General features: G+C 36.7%; 1 non-coding gene across 1 annotated transcript; it reads right to left on the minus strand.

The window, feature by feature from the left end:
• Positions 1–247: 247 nt before the first annotated feature.
• Positions 248–354, minus strand: LOC113870513. Its single transcript, XR_003505537.1, has one exon. It is a non-coding gene; the product is annotated as a small nucleolar RNA R71 (small nucleolar RNA).
• Between the last annotated feature and the right edge of the window lie 8,231 nt (positions 355–8,585).

The following is an 8,585-nucleotide window of genomic DNA, read 5'->3' on the forward strand; positions in this document are numbered from 1 at the left end:
ACAAGATCAATTTTCTGGTTTAATTTCAGATGATCCTAACTTGTATATTTCTAATTTTCTGTAGTTATGTGATACTATAAGGATCAATGGAGTCAGCGAAGATGCAATTAGATTAAGATTGTTTCCATTTTCCTTAAGGGACAAGGCAAAATGTTGGCTCTAAGCCCAACCACAAGGGAGCATAACTACTTGGACATATCTAGTTAATAAATTTTTCTCTAAATATTTTCCACCTTCTAAGGCTGCAAAGCTAAGAGGAGAGATCACATCCTTCATGCAGTAAGAAGGAGAAACCTTATATGAGGCATGGGAGCGATACAAGGAACTCTTGAGAAGATGCCTACATCATTGCATACCGGAATGGATGCAACTTGAAACCTTCTATAATGGGATGAATCCAACAACTAGAACCATGATAGATGCAGCAAGAGGAGGTTCTTTAATCACCAAATCACTAGAAGAAGCTCAAGAAATTATAGATATGATGGCTTCTTTCATGCATCAAAGCTGTAGTTTGAGACAATCAACAAGGAGTAATGGCTATGAGGCAAAACTTCTTGAGACCTTTTTCACTCAAAATCAGCTGCAAAACCAATTGTTTTCTGAGCAAATAGCTGCACTCACCCAACAAATCAGCAACTTACAAGCTGCACCAATACAGAACACTCTACTTGTGTGTGATTTTTATGGAGGGAATCATGTAAACGGAGCTTGTGATGGAAATAATTCTGAATCTCAAGAGCAAGTCAATTATATGGGGAATTTTTAGAGACAACAATCTTCATTTCCCCATGGTTTTCAGTTCTCTAACAATAGAAACCAGCAGCAACATAGCTGGAATAACCAGAACTCTAATTGGAAAAATTCTAACTCTGCTGTTCCATTTTCAAATGCAGGACCAGTAGCACAACAACCTTATTTCCAAGGAAATCCAGCCAACCAACTTCAAAAAAATTAGAGGTTTTCTAAACCACTGAATGAAAGGCTGAACGAAATGGAAGAAACCATGATGCAATTTATGAAAGTAAAACAAATAAGCTTCAAGAATCAAGAATCTTCCATGAAAAGTTGGAAACACAGATTGAACAGTTAGCTGAGCAACTGTCCAGCAGAGAAGATGGGAGATTCCCTAGTAATACAGTTATAAATCCAAAAGAACAATGCCAAGCTGTGATGACTAGGAGTGGAGCTGTTGCGGGTAGTCCAAAACCAGTCGAAAAAAGAGAGAAAACCAAGGAAGAGGAGAAGATTAAATCTGATCTAGAGGAAGGGAACTTCATCTTATCGAAAAAAGAAAATTCAGAAATGGATACCTTCCCTAAAACTGTGAGAAGAACAAAGAGGCAAATTTTAGAAGATTCAAACAAGCCTCTAGATGAAGAGAAATACAAGCGACTGCCTTATCCACAAAGAGTCACCAATCCTAAGCAAGAAAGGCTGTATGAGAGGTTTCTAGACGTCTTTAAGAAGCTCCAAATCAACATACCATTTGTTGAAGCATTAGAACAAATGCCTTCATATGCAAAATTCATGAAGGAGTTGTTGTCCAAGAAGAGAAAGTTAGAAAATGACAAGACAGTCCCTTTGACTGAAGAATGCAGTGCTATTTTGCAGAGAATGCTGCCTCAAAAATTAAAAGATCCAGGCTCATTTAGCATTCCATGCTCTATTGGAAATTGCACAATAGGAAAAGCTTTGTGTGATCTTGGGGCAAGCATCAACCTTATGCCTCGTGCCATCATGAAAAGACTTGGAATAGAGGAAGTCAAGCCAACAAGCATCACTCTACAACTTGCGGACAGATCATATACTTATCCATATGGTATTGTAGAGGATTTATTGGTTAAAATTGACAAGTTTATTTTTCCTGCAGATTTTGTCATTTTAGACATGGAAGTGGATGCCGATATTCCTTTAATATTGGGCAGACCTTTCTTAGCTACAGAGAGAGCTTTGATTGATGTGCAAAAAGGGGAATTAATGCTTAGAGTGCAGGATGAAAAGGTTACCTTTAATGTTTTTGAAGCACTCAAACATCCTAGTGATGATAGCACTTGCATGAGAGTTGATATTTTAGAATCTGTTTCATTTTCTCAATTAATTGATAATGTTGATGAATTTTCTATGTTAAGGGAAATTATAGTTGCAGGGAATTCACAAGCTGCTGTAAAAAGAGAAGAAAAATTCATGGAATATGTTCAGCAACTTGAAACACTGCCTATTATCCCTTTATCTGAAAATTCAGCAAGAGAGGAACTGAAAAAAGAAGAGGAAGAAGAGAAAGTGGAGAAACTTGAGCTGAAGCAATTGCCGTCTCACTTGAGGTACTCTTTTCTAGATCAAAGACATCAATATCCAGTGATTATAAGCGATAATCTCAAGGGAGATGAAGAAGAAAAGCTGCTGAGAATTTTAAGGAATCACAAATCTGTAATTGTATGGCACATCTCAGATTTGAAAGGTATTAACCCATCCTTTTGTAGACATAGAATTCTGTTTGAGGACAACTACAAGCCAGTAGTACAGCCACAAAGAAGGTTGAATCCAGCCATGAAGGAAGTGGTTAGAAAAGAGGTAATGAAGCTATTAGATGCAGGGATAATTTACCCAATTTCGGATAGTCAATGGGTCAGCCCAATTCATGTTGTTCCTAAGAAAGGAGGAATAACTGTAGTGGCAAATGAAAAGAATGAATTAATACCCACTAGAACTGTCACGGGCTGGCGCATGTGCATTGATTATAGAAAGCTTAATGATGCAACAAGGAAGGATCATTTTCCCTTACCATTTGCTGATCAAATGTTAGAAAGATTGGCTAGACATGCATTTTATTGCTTCCTTGATGGATATGCATGCTATAATCAAATAGCGGTAGACCCTATGGATCAAGAGAAGACTGCCTTCACATGTCCATTTGGAGTATTTGCATATAGAAGGATGTCATTTGGATTCTGCAATGCTCCACCCACATTCCAAAGGTGCATGCTGTCGATTTTTTCAGATTTAGTAGAAAAGACCATTGAGGTCTTCATGGATGATTTTTCTGTGTTTGGCAATTCTTTTGATGATTGTTTATCTAATTTGTCCATTGTTTTGCAGAGATGTGAAGATACAAACCTTGTGCTGAATTGGGAAAAGTGTCATTTTATGGTCCAAGAGGGAATAGTCCTTGGCCATAGAATTTCTGAAAAAGGAATTGAGGTGGACCAAGCAAAAATTGAAGTCATTAGTAAACTACCTCTACCAATTAATGTTAAAGGAATTAGGAGTTTCTTAGGCCATGCAGGTTTTTATAGGAGGTTTATAAAAGACTTTTCAAAAATAGCAAAACCTCTTAGTGATTTACTTGTCAAGGAAACTGAATTTATGTTTAATGAATCATGTTTGCATGCATTTTCTGTTTTAAAAGAAAAACTTATTTCTGCACCTATTCTAGCTAAACCTGATTGGAATTTACCATTTGAATTAATGTGTGATGCTAGTGATAGTGCAGTAGGAGCTGTTCTAGGGCAGAGAAAAGACAAGAAATTGCATGTGATCTATTATTCCAGCAAAGTCTTAAATTCTGCACAAATGAATTATACAACTACTGAAAAGGAACTCCTTGCCATTGTGTTTGCCTTTGATAAATTCAGATCATACTTGATAGAATCAAAAGTAATAGTGTATACTGACCATTCTGCACTTAAATATTTGTTATCAAAGCAGGATGCCAAGCTAAGATTGCTGAGATGGATTCTGCTGCTGCAAGAGTTTGAGCTGGAAATTAGAGATAAAAAGGGCAAGGAAAATGGAGTAGCTGATCATCTGTCTAGACTGCCATTAGACAGTTTGAACACTAATTCTTTGGACATCAATGAAGAATTTCCAGATGAGAAATTATTTGTGGTGGAAGAGTCACCTTGGTTTGCTGATTTAGCAAATTTTAAGGCCATTCAGCTGATTCCAGCAAAGTTTAATTGGCAACAAAGAAAGAAATTTCTGCATGACAGCAAATTTTATGTATGGGAAGACCCTTATTTGTTTAAAATAGGGGTAGATGCTCTACTGAGAAGGTGTATACCACAAGGAGAACAAGCTGAAATTCTTTGGCATTGTCATAATTCAGAATATGGAGGCCACTATGATAGCTCAAGGACTGCTGCAGAAGTCTTGCAAGCAGGATTTTTCTGGCCAACATTGTTTAAAGATGCCAAGAATTATGTTGAAAGCCGTGACAAGTGTCAAAGGACAGGTATTATCTCTAGAAAGCATGAACTGCCCTTGAACAATATTTTAGAAGTGGAGATGTTTGATGTTCGGGGAATTGATTTCATAGGACCATTTCCCACGTCCTTTTCTCATGAATATATACTTGTGGCAGTAGACTATGTGTCTAAATGGGTGGAAGCCATCCCAATAAGGTCCAATGATGCTAAAGTGGTGATATCTTTTATCAAAAGAAACATATTCACTAGGTTTGGAGTACCTAGATTCCTACTAAGTGATGGAGGTACTCATTTTTGTAACAAATATCTTGATTCAGTTTTAGCAAAATATGGAGTGAGACACAAGATTGCTACACCTTATCATCCACAAACAAGTGGACAAGTGGAAGTTTCAAATCGAGAAATTAAACAAATCTTAGAGAAGATGGTGAATCAATCAAGAAAGGACTGGTCCAAAAAGCTAGATGACTGTCTATGGGCATATAGAACAGCCTTTAAAACTCCAATTGGTATGTCACCTTATCAATTAGTTTATGGAAAGGCATGTCACTTACCTGTGGCATTGGAACATAAGGCTTATTGGGCTACAAAGTGGCTGAATTTTTATTTGGCAAAGGCTGGAGAAAAGAGGATTCTGCAGTTACATGAATTGGAAGAATTCAGACAGCAAGCCTATGAAAATGCCAAGATATACAAGGAGAAAACCAAAAAGGTCCATGATAAATTCATCTTAAAAAGGGAACTCAGATCTGGACAACAAGTGTTGCTATTCAATTCAAGACTGAAATTATTTCCAGGGAAACTCAGATCAAGGTGTTCTGGACCCTTCCTCATTAAAGAAGTATCACCTCATGGTGCAGTCTTGGTGGCAGATTCTAATACAAGGAGAGAGTTCAAAGTCAATGGTCAAAGGTTGAAAATTTATCATGGAGAGGAATTTTCAAAGGAAATTTCATGCATTAAAGTGGTTTCTCTTAAATGAGAAACATCAAACGTCAAGCTAGTGACGTTAAAAGAGCGCTTGTGAGAGGCAACTCACGTTTCTAAAACTTGAACTTTTATTGATTGCAGTTTAGATGTTGAATTTCTAGTTAATTGAGTCATAGTAGTATATTTTGTTGAATTAGGTAGAAATTAATATTTTGAAATTTGATTTTGATAAGGAAGTGTAGTGAAAATTGACTGGTTATTTGCTGTGATTCAGAAAAAAATCAGATGGTGAACTTAAGTTTCAAGAAGAATCATGATCAGAAATTCAGATTGCAGAAAAAATTGCAGTTCTCAAACTGATATGAAGGAAATAATCATGGGAGTTGAGACTTCAAGTGAGTAGAGTAGCAACGCAGGGACCTTATGATCTACGCGTTGAAACTTTAAAAACTTGAAGCTAACACGCATAGACCAATAAAGAAGAATTTGAAGCAGAGAGTTGTGCATTTCCACTCTAAACAACTGAAGCTTCAATGCACAATTGCGCGCTGACACACTAAATGGATAGAGCCAAAACGCAGAAGCTCTGAGTGAAGAGCTGAGTAGGAGCAGTTACGCGTCTTCACTTTACTTACATGACTCCTTGGCGCGCAACTGCGCGCCTTCAGTCTAAGTGAATAAAGCCAAGACGCGTTCTGAACGCCTTACACAGAGCAGCTGCGCGCCTTAACGCCAACTAAATGAAGTTGCCACGCGCAATTGCATGCCTTCACCCTAGCTGTTTGAAGCCAACACGCGCAAAGGTCAGATCTTTAAACCTTAACTTCTTTCATTTTAAAGTGAGCACGTGAGTTGTATGAGGGTCTTAAGTTGAAACGCAAAACGAATGAAGTAGCCACGCCTGAGGTATTTTTGAACAAAATTGTCTGCGTGATTACTGACCCTATTTAAAGCCTTCACGCGTTCAGAGTTCTCACTTAAAACCCTCAGAGCCAAAGCACACTGTGAAAAACCCTAGCTGCCCAGAAACCTTCATAAAAAATCAGCAATTTTCTGCTTGTTTTGAATTGAATCTGAGACTTCATTCCACTACATTATCGAGTAAGTCTGTATCAATTCTGCACTCCAATTCTAGGTAATTTTCATCAATTTGCAAAATTTAAATTTTAGGGTTCTTCTGAATCTGAGTTGGGGATAATTTGGGGATTGTGATTTGGGCGTGAATTATGTTTAATTGATGATTGGAACATGAAATTAAGGTGTGATTGAGTTGAATACATGCCAGACCTGTAATTTTTAATGAGAATTTGAATCTGCATTATGAATTTTCGTGTTGTTCCTTTGCTGAGTATGTGCAGAAATATAATCATGAATGTTTTGGGAATTTTGTTGACAAATTCGTGCAATGTAGCATTGAGAATGATGCAAAACATGTTCTGTGAAATGCTGAATTAATTTTCCTTAGTTTAATATCTAGAAAAAGAATTCGAATTGAATCTTATGAGTACTAATGTGCTTTTTGGTACTGCGAATTGTTTGATCAAGACAATCTGGATTATTATTCTGATGAATTGCAGTGATTTGTTTTGCATTTTATTTTTTTTTATCATAGAACTTTGATCCTGCAGTTGTTGTCATACTGCTTTCCATTTAGCACATTGAACATGGAAATTAAGAGTTGAGCTAAACCTAAAAATTTTAGACATAGCTAGATACTGGAATTATAACTTGCTGATGGTTCTGATGAATCCACTTTTTATTATATTTTTTCTTGCCTTTTTGGTGCTCCTTGATAGAAAAAATAGACTTAGATAGTGAAAATAATATAGAAATCACATTTTGAGTAAATATCATAGGTTTATTAATTTTTGGTTAATTTGCATTTAATTACATAGATATTGATTGCAATTTTAATTATCTTGATGATTTTGCAGAGTGCCCAAGTTCAATTTGAGAAATCTTGGTCCTTGGATGAAAGTTGCCCCCAAAGTAACTACTTTTAGGAGCAAAAGTGGCAACTCCAAAAGCTCCAGGGACGCTAAATTTGAAGCATGATGCGCGTGGCCACTATTGCCTTTCAAAGTGGCTACGCGCATCCAAAGTAGCCACTTTCAAGACCAAAAGTGGCAACTCCAGAAGCTTCAGGAACGCCAATTTTGAAGAATGATGCGCGTGGCCACTATTGCCTTTCAAAGTGGCTACGCGCATCCAAAGTTCCCACTTTCAAGACCAATAGTAGCAACTCCCGAGAATTGACAATTTTACGAGAATTGCGCGTGGACACTTTCAAGGCCCAAAGTGGACACTTTCAAAGGCAAAAGTGGACACTTTGGTGACATGTCATCTATTATAAATAGATTTTAGGAATTAGGGTACGGGACTTTTGACACTTTACACAATTTTCCTTTGCTAAATTGGGATAATTTCCTACGACATTGGAGTCTTGGGTGACAGCCAAGGGTCCTCTATAGGTTTTAATTTCCAATTTCCCTTTTGATTTTGGTTGAATTTACATTAATGTTACTTACGTTCTTGCATTTCTTCCTTTCATTTCTGAAGCCCATCCACATGGAGGGCTAAACTTCCTTCTAATTCCTAGTCAATGCACATGAATCTTGAATTCTTGGGATTAATTGCAATACAAATCTTTCTTTCCTTGAATTTATTAACCCCAATCTTTGAATGAAATGGAATTTGCATGAAGGGAACATTGCTTAATGAACCCTAAATTACCCAACGAAATTCTAATTCAAAATTACTTAATTTTGATTAATCCTTGAGGTTGCTTAATCTTAGGGATAGAGATTGGAGCCCATTAAGATGCTTAATTTTAATTGGGATGTTAAAGTTGATTTTCGCTTGTTAGATTAACTTAATTCAAGGGAAAGAAAAGGGAATATTGAATCATTTGAAAGAATAATGATGGAACTCATTGATTGACTAGGAATTACTCATTTTAATTGATTGAATTTCACTAGTTTACACTTTGCTCTTGATTAAAATCTGAAAATTGACAAACCTCCCCCCAATTTACTTGCTTTAAAATATATGTTCACACTTGTTCGATGTATGTTTCCAACCAAAAATTCCTTGGAGACGACCTAGGACAACACCCTAGTACTGCATTTATTTCTTTGCATATTTGATCAGAATTAACGACAATCTTTTGCATGACGAGTAGCTAAATTCGTTTCATCAGGTTCACATAAGCTTTAAGATAGCATATTCTTTGTATTTGGAGTTAGGAAAAGTGCTACACATGTTGAATTAATTTCTGCACACTTGGTGAAATTCCTGAACTCATTATTTCTTGATATAAAATTGTGATAGGTACTGAAAAATGGCAAGCACACCAAGGGGAACTCCAAGGACAAAACAAGGCAGATTTTCAGAAGGTCCTTCTTTAAGAGCAATCCCTGACCATGATCCTAGATTCAGAGGCATTCC

Source organism: Abrus precatorius, unplaced genomic scaffold (genome assembly GCF_003935025.1).
Source record: "Abrus precatorius isolate BTA unplaced genomic scaffold, Abrus_2018 Scaffold6, whole genome shotgun sequence".
NCBI classification, from domain to species: Eukaryota; Viridiplantae; Streptophyta; class Magnoliopsida; order Fabales; family Fabaceae; genus Abrus; species Abrus precatorius.